Source organism: Manis javanica, chromosome 8 (assembly GCF_040802235.1).
Source record: "Manis javanica isolate MJ-LG chromosome 8, MJ_LKY, whole genome shotgun sequence".
In the NCBI taxonomy this organism is placed as follows: domain Eukaryota; kingdom Metazoa; phylum Chordata; class Mammalia; order Pholidota; family Manidae; genus Manis; species Manis javanica.
In genome coordinates this window covers 98,262,173-98,275,565 of record NC_133163.1, presented here as the reverse complement: position 1 = coordinate 98,275,565, position 13,393 = coordinate 98,262,173, and the positions used below count along the sequence as shown (strand labels likewise).

Sequence of the window (13,393 nt, the reverse complement as noted above, 5' to 3'; positions counted from 1 at the left end):
CATGTTCCCAGAGGGAGTCAGATGGCATATGGGGATTTGGCCCCACACATCAGCTCTCCTTATGGCTGCCTTCTGAAGCCAGGCTGCGGGAGTTGGAGAATGTACACTTACATGGCCAGGTGGAAGCGGGGGCTTGGAGAAGAAGAGAAAAGCAGGGAGGAGAGATGAAGACAGGGAGGGCTGCTGAGAGAATTAGGCTAGGAGGAGGAACTCAGACAAGCCTGGGACCTTACTGTCTCAGGTGGATAGAGGAGAATTTTAGGCATGTCTTGAAGCATGAGGCATGCAATCTGAGGAAAGGGAATTTCAAACAATATATTTAATGTTTGTGTCAACAATTAGGCCTGATCACACACAGGTGAGTGCCAGGCCCCCCAGCCCAGTGGGCAAGCCCCCTGCTGACCCACTTCCCTCGGGAGCTCCCAAGTCCAGCATGAGGGGCCTCTCTGAGAGGTGAGCAGCTGGCACGCACGGCGCTTGCTTCCCGTCAGGCTGTCTGGGCAGGTAAGCTGGCTCAGTCACGGCGCAGGCCCCTGGGCCACTGTCCTAAACGAGAGAGGGAAACAGCCCATGGTGCTGCCTCTTGGGAGCTTCCAGAGGCTTTAAAGCTTGGGATGATGTCACTTCAGAATTATTTGCCAACGGCTTTCGCATAAAGGAAGGAGAGTGATCATTGAGGTGTCCGAATTTTTACGAGGGGGAATTTCCAAAAACACTTCATATCAAAGGACATTGTCTTTTCCTGACATGTTGGTTGTATTTTTTCAAATTGCTCACTTGATATCAGCAGCCTGATATTTATACCTTTTATCAAATCCAGTGCACTGCTGTGTTTGGACCTATAAACCCTGGCTCTGCTGTCTCCTAAGAGGCTTGTCCTTCAGCTGGAGGGGACAGACCCAGGAAGCCACAGACGTCCCAAGTGGTGCTGCCCTGCCTGACAGTGTCCCCTTAGGCCAGAGTGGCCTCTGGTGAGGGACAGCTCAGCCACAGATGGACCAGTGCCCTGCGGTCTGGTGGGGAAAAAACAACAATTGGTCTGATTAGATTCCCTTCATGAAATGTTTGGACTTGAGAAACTGAGATACTGATTTCACAGCTATAAGAAGGTCATGTAGACTTGGGGGTAGGGAAGGCCATCAGGCCCTGTGCTCAGTGAGAGGAGAGCAGAGCAGATATAGAGAAAGGGAAGGGGTAGGGAGACAGGAGAGTGGTTTGGGTTCCCAGCAGCACCGTAGGCCCCATGAGTTCCCCTGGTCCTTCATTTCTCTCTTTTTTTTTTTTAATTCCTGTGACTTGTCTTCATTCCCTAACCATCACTTTCCTACCACCATTCCCAGCAGCCCCCCATTCCAAACTGCCACCACCTCTACAAGTAGGCTTGCCTGGATGTCTGTTTCTCCTAATCATGAAGATGACAGCCTGAAAAACAAAACAAAACTCTCAAGACTCCATCTGGGGTAACCTTAAAATCCACCAAGTGCTAAAGAGAAATTCAAGGGGTCAAAAAACAAGAAAGGACATGTCAGTGAAAAAGACAGAAATAATCACAAACTAGATGTAAGAGATCTGACCAAAATTTCACTACATTTTGTTCACTTTAAACTTCAAAAGCTGCAGTTTGAACTAAAAAAATGTCCACCCTGAAAGAAAAGGAGAAAGAGGACAGTACAGTGAGTAGAACAAGATGGAAATTTTTTAAAAGAGCGGACAGCAAAAGGAAAAGCTAGAGAGAACTCCAAAATTCTTTCCGAGAGGAGAAATGCCAAAAGTGATGCCTACTGTGACCTGGTTGCTTTACACACATCATCCTGTTGGATTCTCACAACCAGCCCTCTTTGAGTGGAGCATGAATAACAATGCAAAACAGTTTAGCAAGCTGCCCAAACCGGAACGCCAAAAAGGAGCAAAATCCCATGCCTGGCTGGCTCCACGGCTAAAGCTTTGAGGGTGCACTCTGAAGGAAAATGTTTTTCTGAACCATCTCCAGCCAGGCAACTGTCAGAAGCTCCTGGGCATGAGATGCAGTTCCCTGACAGGGACCATCTTCAGCAGGTTTGCCCACCTGAAAGCCTCAGCAACAGAGTTGAGGATTCTTTTCTATTGAGTGTTTGCAATTGTTGGGACTTTCCGTACAGCTGGACCTTTTACAAAACAGATCCTGGCCTGAGACATGATTATCAAGAGAGACAGCTGTGGGGTGGGGCTTCCATGTAGTCTCATCTGAGGTCAGTATTGAGCAAACGGATCAGGCAGAAAGGGAGCTTTTGTAAGGAGCTTTGGTGATAGCTACCAGAGGACACTGCTGATGAGAACGCCAGGGCCTTGCTGGGGGGCTTAGAGTGCCTAGATATGGGATGTTCACCAGTGGGGGTGTCCTGGCTTGCCAGGCATTTGGAAGGAAGGACCTTATCTAGCACAATTAGGAAAACAATTCAGCTATAGACTTTGCAATAGAGGTGCCTCTGACTTTGATACAGCTGGCTCAGGAGTCTTTCAAGCTCAAAAAAGTTTTTTAAAACCTCTCCAAAAAGTGACGACATTCTGTGAGATATCCCTGTTTCACAAAGGAGCACATCTGAGAGCAGAAAGATGGAGAGAGTTATGATAGGTTCTTGTATGATCTCCTCCTTCATCATTGGTCCCATATATAGTGAGATATATATGTCTAAGACATGAAGACACTATGCCAAGTGCTAGAAAATTCAAAGAAGACACAGTCTTAGCCCTGAGGACTGGTATTATGTGCAGCAGTCTTCCATTGCAGGACTGGAAAATAATATATATAAATTCTCCGTTGTAGTATTGGGAAAATAGAAATGATTTTTTACAAATGTAGCAAGTGCTATGTGAACACTTCTGTGAGAACTACTTTGCTCTGAGGAGTCAAGGAGTACTTCAGAGGGGAGGTAAATAATTGGTAGATGCTTCTTAGGAAGAAGAAAAGCAGAGTCCAAGTAACAGAAACAGGCTACACATGGCTCTGAAAACAAGAAAGAGCAGGCATCTTTGAAAAAAAAAAAAAAGACCTGCATGCTGGATTATTGGGTTAAGATTAGAAAAGTTATCAAGATTCAAATCATGAAAAATAGTGCATTCATACAAACTCCCTCTACAGCCTATTAAAAATGTCAGTGTGGAAATTAATAAAGGTATAAACTCTTAAGGACAAAAGAACTGTAGAGGAGACATCAGACAAGAACTGTCAACTGCATTTTGGAAGCAAAAGAAGAGGAGCTGACCAAGCAGAGTAGAGAAAGCTAATGAAACCCAAGAAAAGGAAGCCAAAAAGAGGCAAGATGAGTTGCTCTAAAGAACTTTGGAAGGGTCAGGAACTGATGGTCCCTGGTACTTATAAAGATGAAAGGAACAAGTGGAGCAAAAAGCAAAGAATTTGTTGACAGTCCGCATAAGAAACAGATCCTTTCCTGTGCCCCACCACCAGGTATTTCTTGCCTGCTTTGTTAGAAAGCAAGACGTCAGCTCTCCAGAGATGTTGAACCAGCAGGTTCTGGACTCAGAGCTGGACAGAAATAGGATTAAGTAAAAGTCCACATTCTGAAGAGTGAGACTTGGAAACCTTCCCATAGCTCCATGAATGCTGACATCCAAGCTTATACTCCCCATCGAGGAGACTGGCAAGCTGGTCTTTGGACAGAGTAAGCAGCCCCAAAAGCACACACCTGTCATCACTGACACTGGAGTCCCCCAACAAAATGCCTGGGTCCTGCCTCATCTCTCTACTTCCTAGGCAGTAAGTCCTACCCATAAACAAAGGGCGCCCAATCAACTTTTTACTCTTTGACACTTAAATGTAAACAGGCAGCTAAAGATCTCCAGATATATGAGGAAATTCTCTAGTATAAGAGAGAGATTTAACCACAGGCAACTACAAATAAATGGGAAAAAATAAACCATGGAGAAAAGAGAAGAATTGGAGGAAACCTCAAAATAACTTTTATTAACAGTTACTGCATCCATAAAACAACAGGATGAACTAAAAAGGGAAAAATAAAGGAACAAGAAAAATCTATTGAAACTCACAAATATAAAAGTAGAAAACACTTATTTTAAATCACTAGAAGAATTAGAAGGTAAAGCTGAGGAACTCTAGAAACCAGTACAAAAACATAATGATGAAAAAATAAGAAAGCAAAATACCTACCCTGAGGTATATCATTGTGAAATGTCCAAATACAAGGGATAAAGAGTAAATCCTAAAAGCTTCAGAAGAGAAAAACAGTTCCCACATAAAGAATCTAAGGGTGCTGGCTTTCTTAAAGATAACACTGGAAGCTAAAAGACAATGGAGAAATGGCATCAAGATTCCAAGGAAAATAATTACTTTCTACCTAGAATGTAACACTTGGCCAAACTTTCATTTCAGTATGACATAAGAACGGAGGTGTTGCAGACATTTCCTCATGCTCACCAATACTTATTTCTCCTTTCCTTACTGGTACACAGAAGGCTGTACTTCTCAGACCTCCCCTGGTTAGGCAGGGCCGTAAGTTCTGACAACTGGCTGTGAGCACAAGTGATATATGCCACTTCCTGGCCGAAGCACTGGAGAGAGGTATGAGCTCCACACTTTCTCAAGAGGCTTCATGTCGAGAGGGCAGAGCCACAATATTGAAGTAGTGTCGACTGCCAAGTCCCTGCGGGAAAGTCAGCTGCCCTGGAGAGTTACCTGATCTCCAGCAGACACGTCTGAGCCAGAAGAGACTTGATATATTAAACCGTAAAAAATGAGACGTATTTGTTACTGTAGCATAGTCTAGCTTAACCTAATATGCAACCTATCAAAAATATTTCTAATTGCACCATCTCAGGAAGTTAATAGCTACCCTCTGACTCAGCAATTCCACTCCAAGATGATATACCCAAAAGAAATGAGTGCATGTGTCCAAAAAAAGAGATACAAGCCTATCTGTAGTAGCTGTTTTATAATATACAAATACTTTATATACCACATAGCATAGCAAAAAGCAAACAAAAGGATAGACTACTAGCGCATGCAACGACATGGGTGACTTTCCCGAGCACAGTGAAGAGTAAAAGAAAGCCATTTATAAAGAGTACATACTGTACGGAAGGAGCACCTTCTTGGGTGCAGTGCGATGGCAGATGGTGCAGGCTGGGAAGCGGCGTGAGCGAGCCCTGTAGAGCGCTGGAGATGCTCAGCATCTGATGGCGGTGACATGAATGTGTGTGCATACAAAAATGTATTGGGCTGGAAAATTTATTATACTAAACTTAAGTTGAGTACACTTTATGTTTCTTGTACCTTGATTTTTACAAAATTGTTTTGAAGAAACTACTGGAGACTGTGACTCACCAAAATGAGGACATAAGCCAAAAATAGGAAAGCATGGGATTCAGGCAATAGGAAGGAAATCCCTAGGAGAAAAGAGATGAAGGGAATTTCTAAGAAGATGGTGAGTCCCAGGATGGCAGCTGTACAGCAGGCTGCAGAGCAGGCAGCCATGACTGGAGCGGGAGGCAGAGGGGTCAAAGGGAGAAGCATCTAGAAAAAAGAAAAAGAAACCGATAGATTACCTTAGTGTTGGACTCTGTTCAAGGGAAGGTTACTATCCTATCAAAGAATTGGGGGAGGAATTAATGACAAACACATGAAAAAAAGTTACATAAATAATGTTACCATAGTATACTAAATGGCTGAGCTATAAATTTAGCCAGAATATTTTTATACAATTTCACTGGGAAGGATGGGAAGAAGGAAAGTGGGGTGAGAGGAGTGAGCAGCAAAGAGGTGTAGGAAGAAAGCTGAATTCTAGTCAGCTACAGAAGAAAACCAGTAGACAGAGCCTAAATTTGGGGGCGGGGGGAAGGAAAGAGCTGCACATGCATATTATTTAGAAATATGAAAGCAAAGAAAATAACAAACAGTTGAAAATGTTTGGACTCAAGATGGAGAAGAGTAAGTAGGCAGAGGACTGCTATTTTTCACTCAACGCCTTCTTATATCATTGGCTTCTAAAGCTACATACGTAAAGTATTTCAGCACCATGCTGAAGCCATTCAAAGACATCTCAGAAAACTCAAGAAATCTAAAATAAAATAAAAAACCTCATCACAAAGCATATTTTGATTCCAATTAATTTTTTAAAAGACAGATTTAAAATACCTAGTAATTTTCATTGTTCGAGTAGTTGTGAAAGGTTGTAAAATCACGCTGTAATACTTTAGGACTCTAAAACTCTGAGCCAGCAAACGCTGTGAATCACAGAGGTTTGTTTACTCCAAAGAAAATAGGGTCATGAGAAAATAAGTTCTATCAGCTATGAGCTCTATCGCAGCTAATAGCATGATATTTACCAGGGTTTAGAATTTGTAGATGTAATCATTTCTGGTCACTATTTTAAATCCTGATTGTGCAATTTAAATGTTTTTTTAAATTAGGTTCTGTTAAAGGGAACATGGTCTCATTAAACCAAGGCAACCTGAACCTAGAAGGGGCTAGTCCTGCAACTTCTGCAGGCCTCCTAGAGCCACCAATGTGGAAGAAAAATAGGTATGTACTGTGTAAGATAAGGTGCTGAAAGTAGCAAGTAATGAAAAAAATCAACTCAAAGTGGCTGACACAATAAACAGGGGGAATTTATTCAATCATCTAAAATGCTTGGGGCTAGAGAGATACCAGACCAGGCTGCCTCAGGGACGTCGCCAACTATCTAGTTCCCTTCCGCTGCTTTCTTCTTCACAGGTCAGCTCCATTCTAAGACTGGCACTTTTCTTGGTTTTAAGATGGCTGCTGTTCTGGGCTGGAGCTGATGCTTCTTCGTTCAAGTCCATGGGAAAAAGTGCGCATCTCAGACTGATAATTCCCAGCGGGAGCCTCCAATTTGCTTGCATTGGACCAACTTCGATCACATGCCTACCTTTGAACCAATCAGCCAGGAGATGAAACTCACTGGAGCACCAGGCAGGCACTACCTCCCTAGGACCACACCGATGTTTAAATGAAAAGCTAGAGTGGCTGGAGGGAAGATGGATGGAGAAACGACCATGCATGTCCCCAAAGGCACTTAAAAAGAAAGGAAGCTCAGAATGTATTGGCAGTTGTGAAAGGACTGTCGTAAGATGGTCATGCAGTTCATTCATCGCTACCTCAGAATTCTTACTTTCTAAATTCTTGACACTTGAAGAGAGAAAGAAAGTCAAGAATTACAGGATACTTGGGAGAGTGAGTTAGGACTTTGCCATGAGGAGCTGTATATAGAGAACAGCATGTCTTTCTCACAAGAATAAAGACTAGGATAATGTAATGCTATAATGAAATAAAGGCTAAGTTTTTGTTCAGATCTAGTGCTCTCAGAATGATAGGCAAACCCTCAGAAAGTCCCTGTATCAACTCAGGCTTGGGGGAAATCATAGGACATCAAACAGGAATATAAGAATATTTATGGTAACAGTTCAAAGAGTTTGTTCAAAAGGTGAAAAGATGTGGGAATAGATTCTCCTGAAATTCCTAGGTTGAGTTATTTCCAGTATAAAATGGATAATGTCCACCTTACATAATGGTCATGAGGATTAAAACAGATATTTTTTGCTTCAACTATGTATGAACAGTAAGTATGAGAATATGAATAACTGTTAAAGATTGAAAAAGCTGCCTAAATTCATAATTTGAAATCTTTCTCTATTTTTGATACAGTAGGAAGTCTATAAATCTTACACTTAGCTGTACCTGTAAGGCACTTAAAGTGTAAAATTGTGTTTTTCAGTGGAAAATTACACAATTGTTGACTCCTTTTATTACTCCTGAGACAGGCCTGCCTGTGTGGACACTGGCATGATGATTCAGTGGGCACCACTCCATCTATAGGGTCCATTGGCATTGCAACCCTAGTCCCAGGAGAGAATAAATCACATCAAGGCTGGCTTTGCAAATTCAATGGGTGATGGAAATGTCACACAGTGGAAGAAAAACACACAAGGATTCCATAATCTCAACAAATGTGAAAAAACACTGTTCTAGTGTGCATATGGGTTCAAGAGAGATTGAGTGATCCTTTTGAAATGTCTAAATTTTGTCATTTTTCTTGTTTTTATTAGTTTGCTCAATATGTTTGCTGTAAATACTAATGTTGAATATTTGATTAGCATTCATGTTTAGGCTGAACTGCTGCCACAGTAGAACCCTAGTACTTAATTTGCTCTACTATTAATCACATTATTTATAATCATCATATAACCCTTTAACCCATTGGAATTAGGAATGCTAAACAATCTCAAATATAGTAGTAATAAACAAGATTGTTCTGTAAGTATGGATTGTGTTTACCACTATTCAGTGCTTTACAAAATAGTGGGGATGTTTTAGACTAATTTTTACAAAGGAAAGAACAAATGGTAAGTGAATGCATTTTATTTTGCCCAACATCTCATTGTATCCTCTTAAATGGGCAAATATTTAACAACTGTTTTGCAGAATGTCCTCTATATTTAGATGTTCTAAAGAAATTTTAAAATATTTTTATACCTATTAAAAATATGAAGAATTTATAACAAGCAACTTCATTGATTCTTGTGTTTGTATTAAGGTGGTAGAACCAATCACAAACCAAATTTAAGATGGATTTTCAGTTGCTTTAGTGACATAGCAAATTTGACTCCAAACACTCAATTTGCAAAGTTCCCATCAGACAAATATGACAGATGATATAAAAATAACCAGAGTTTGTAAGGATATAACTGCTTGGCTTTATAATAATGATTATGATAGTAGATCCCATTAAACATTTACCAGGAACTAGGCCCTATGCTAAGCATTTTGTAAATGGAGTTTGCTTACTATTCCAAAAAAGTAACAAAAGCAGTATAATTTCCCCATTTATCAGAGAAGGATACTGAAGCACAGAGAGGGTAATTAACTTACCCAAATCCAGAACTAACAAGTGGTGGAGCTAAGGTTGGAACCCAGGCAGTCTGAATTCAAAGCCCATATCCACAACTACTCTATAACATAGCAAAGACTGCCAATAACTTACAGGTTTTACTCTGGATTTTCCTTTTTCTTTTTCTTTTTCTTTTTTTTTTACTTGAAGGCTGTTTTTTTAGAACATGCTGGCTTTTAATTGTTTAAATACTTTTCATCTTTTTGCATCATATTATAGCTTTACATTAAAAAGCTTTATATTAAAAATCAGTTTCTCAGATTACTGTATGGACGGACCCCAAAGTTTGATGACTGAACTTACAGCTTTTTGACATTACAACAATGCAAAAGTGATACACACAGGAGAAACCATGCTTCGAATTTTGAATTTTGATCTTTTACCAAGCAAGTGAAGATCCTCTGAGGATGCTGGGCAGCAGTGAGCCCCAGCTCCCAGGCAGCCACGGGACCACTGGGTGAACAAGCAACGACTTCACAACCACTCTGTACCCAGACAACTGTTCTGTTTTTCACTTTCAGTACAGCCTTCAGTAAATTACGTGAGATATTCAACACTTACCGTAAAACAGGCTTTGCCTTAGAAGATTTGGCCTAATTGTAGGCTGATGTAAGTGTTCTGAACATGTTACGGTAGGCGAGGCTAAGCTATGATGTTTGGTAGTTTAAGTGTATTAAATGCATTTTAAGCTTATGATGTTTTCAATTTACAGTGGGTTTATCAGGACATAACCCATCATAAGCCAAGGAAGATCTGCACTTCATTTTTATTTCTATAATAAGGAAGACAATAAAATAGCATTTTGGACTACACTATAGGAAAGCATATGTGTGTGGTATGAATGCAATGCATTTTCCTAATACCATTTAAATCTCCTTAGATTCAGCTGTAGAAAAGAAAAAAATAACCAATAACAACAAACAATAGAGAGAAGTTTGATGACAAGTTTAAGATAATCTTAAATTGAGTTTACAGCTCTGGCTTCAGACCTTTAGAGAAAAAGAATCCCAGATCAGGATAATAACTATACCTGTTAGTCCTCAATTTTTTGTTGTTACTGCCTATCACACAGGTTCTTTATTAGAAAGAACAATATTTCTAGACTAAAGATAAAAATAGAGAACAGCTTGATGGTAGTATTTTACTCAAATTTCATTTACTTCAGACATTTAAACAATTTTTGTTAGCTGAGACAGAAAATTAGCAGAATTACTGCTATGTGATTAAGAAATTTATTCTGACATCTTCAAATGTTTACTTTCCTTATGTTCCAATTAGTTCTCAGTATTTCCAGATAAATATTTAGCAGTAGTCAATCTTTAAAAGCAAGAGATCTTCCCCATAGTTTTTATTCTCATAATGAAAAATAGAAGATAAACGAAAGACAGAGAATGCTATCAAATAGCCTCCCTTAAAATATGAGGTCGGGGTTGGTGGAGACTTCTGATTTGAGTGGTTTTTATGTTATGAAACCCATTTGACAAACATTTTAGACCTGAAGACCTGCATATGTAAAATTTAGGCAACAAAGATATCTCTGCTCTTCTTTTACTTGGAATAGCAATACCTCCTCTGCCACACCATGTGTGTTGCTTTGAAATTTTTAAAAAAATGAATTATTTAGACAGGACACAGTAAATAGAAGCATTCCATCAGAATGCTAGGTCAGTTCGGGGAATCATGTAAGTTAAGTAGCAGCAATATGTTCATGAAATATTCACTGGTTTGATCATTTTAGTAATTTAGTAAAAAAAATCTATTCCTATTTATTATTTGTGGTGTTTGAGGAGTAAATATACTGACAATTCTTTCACAATTCTAACATGTGTGCAACAGGACCCTTTTTAAGATTGGGACACTATGAGGTAGTAAAGCAAGCATTCACTTCTCTCACACTTGAGGTCACCAATTTTTTGCAAGTCAAAAATGTTGAGCATGCCAAAAACATCATGCCACACACTACCAAATAAAAGAACACTGTTATTCTTACAAGGAAAGGTTTGACAAGACAGGAAGTAGGCAGGGTCAGAGAAGTTTACTTAATATTGAGACTTATTTAACCATCGTGAAGCCAAAATACAATGACAGTTTAAAAAAATAAACAAATAGCTGTTATACAAAACAAAACCCCAGGCTACATGGTCTCTACTGGAACCGATTATTACATTTTTAGCAAGTACAGGAAGTGGATAACCCCAGGAAATCCTCATACAATTTCTCGACGTCTTCCCCATGTACTTTTGTCACATGTACTTCACTGAGAGAATGTGGATTTCAAATGCTTTAATTTGTGGATAGAAATTTGAACAAAGAAAAATGGTCTTGATGCTGCAAAATAACTTCATTAAAGGACAATCATTTTAAAAGTTGCATTCTCTCAAAAATGGGGAGGGAGAAGGAAGAAGAAAGAAAATGGAAGATAGGAAAAATCTAGCTGTTCATTACAATTTTCCATTTTTTGTTTAAACACAGCAGGAGGGCAAAGCTGCTGGCTTCTCTTCATCCTTGCAAGTGCCAGGAGGGATTATGCAAACCCCGTAACCACCCAAATCTTATTTAAAGTTATAATCATTGTTCTCATTTAATGACTTTTGCCTGCTTTCACTCAAATATTGCTGCATCTTGTTTTCTGCCAGTTTGGACCCACTGGGAGTCGTCAATTCTTAATTGCAGATAAATCTTTAAAAAAAAAAAAAAAGAAATATGCTACCTTCCCAAAAAAGCTAACATCAAGTGACACCTAGTGGATGTCTGGATCTTATTTATTTTCTAAGGCCTCAATAGCAATATTCTCAACAATATATTGTCTTAAGAGTGCTTGTGATTTTTTTTATTCAAGTATAGTTGATTGACAGTATTATGTTGGTTTCAAGTATGCAACACAGTGGTTCAACAGTTACCCACCTTATGAAATCCTCACCCCACCAGTGCAGTTGCTATCTATCAACGTAGAAAGATTTTTGCTTCTCAGATAGAGCCTCTATCTTTTCATAACACAGGAAGGCAAGTTATCAGGTAGGAAAGCTGATTTTCTTTCCTCAAAGAAAAAAAGTCTCTTTCATTAGCATATGAGTAACAGTTCTGAAGATACAGTACTCAGGAAAGAACTCACCAGTAACCCATGCTCTGCACAAAATGTCACAATATATTCAACATTGAACATATTTGGGCAATCATCAACTGTGTAGATGGTTTTAAGAACAGGTGACATTTCAAATCTTAAATTCCTCTGTTTACCTATAAACTTAAAGAGCATTATTAATTTGACAAACCTCCATTCAGACCAACTTCTGTTCCTATTTTCCTGGAGAATGCTGTGAGAGAACTGCACAGGTATCCAGGTCCACTTTCCACAAACTTTGGTAATTTTTGCTGCAAAATTTAACCAGCAAAATTACCACAAGTTACTAAAGAACAGTGACTTAACCATGGCTACACAGAAAGCAGTTGAAAATGTAATTGGGGTTGGGATTGCTTAACAACTCCTCTCCAATGATTTCATGTGTCTGAAGGCTTCATGGGGAATAAATGCCTTGCACTGATGTTTAGAGAATGCATTTATTAAAGAGACATAAAAAGAAATTATTGACTGAGAAATTGAAAGTTGGTGTTTAAATTTAGTATTTCCTTTCAAGGAAAGGAAACTTGGAATAAGCAACTGTAACACAAATGCCAGCTGTCTGGCTGACCCCAGCTCTTCCAGTTTTTAGAGTCACTCTTCATTTTAATCACACACACACCCCCACACCCCCACAAACACGCCTGCACGAAGCCCTCACACACACACATACACACACACACACACACACACACACGCCTGCGCGAAGCCCCCCTCTGACTTACTGTAGAAAATCTAGCATCCTCTTCTCCATTCTCCAATGATTTCCAGAATTCTTGGGAGCTCTGCTTGTTCATTTCAGCTCTGCATCAGTCTTCAGCTACTGTCTTGTTCTTTACGAACATTGGCCCAAAGGCAAACTTTTTGCTTTTTAGTCCTCCTCCAAATTACTACTGATGCTAACTAAAGCAGTGTGCGTAGTCAACTTTATTGAAGTTTGGGTATAGGAAGAAAGCTACAGCAGTCCACTCCGTAAACAAATTAAAATGTTAATCTAGGCCATGATACAATGTCTGGGAATTGTTTCAAAATAATTCTTTGGGGTTGGGGATGGGGAGTAGGTGGGGATGCAGGAAAAACAGAATCAGCTATGAGTTGATCATTATTGAAGTTGAGTGAAAAACACACGAGGTTCATCATACCACGCATTCTACTTTTGTGTATTGGAATTTGGATAATAAATACTTAAAAGACTAAGCCCCTCAGTGATCTCTGAGGCAGGAAATTTCTCACCGGCTCTGTCCCTTCTCTGCTTATCCTTCTGCCACATCTGGGAACCCCTTCCCTCCACTTGAGTCTTGCTGCCTCTCTTCTCAGGCTGCCCGTGCTAGCTTTGAGCCCTGGGACCCCAACC

The 13,393-nt window shown here is 39.8% G+C and overlaps 1 long non-coding RNA gene across 1 annotated transcript; it reads right to left on the bottom strand.

The window, feature by feature from the left end:
- Positions 1-306: 306 nt before the first annotated feature.
- Positions 307-13,011, bottom strand: LOC140843286 (uncharacterized). The gene is made up of 3 exons (XR_012120912.1): positions 12,765-13,011; positions 12,194-12,293; positions 307-546 (listed from the first exon to the last, which is right to left on the bottom strand). It is a non-coding gene; the product is annotated as an uncharacterized lncRNA (long non-coding RNA).
- Positions 13,012-13,393: the final 382 nt, after the last annotated feature.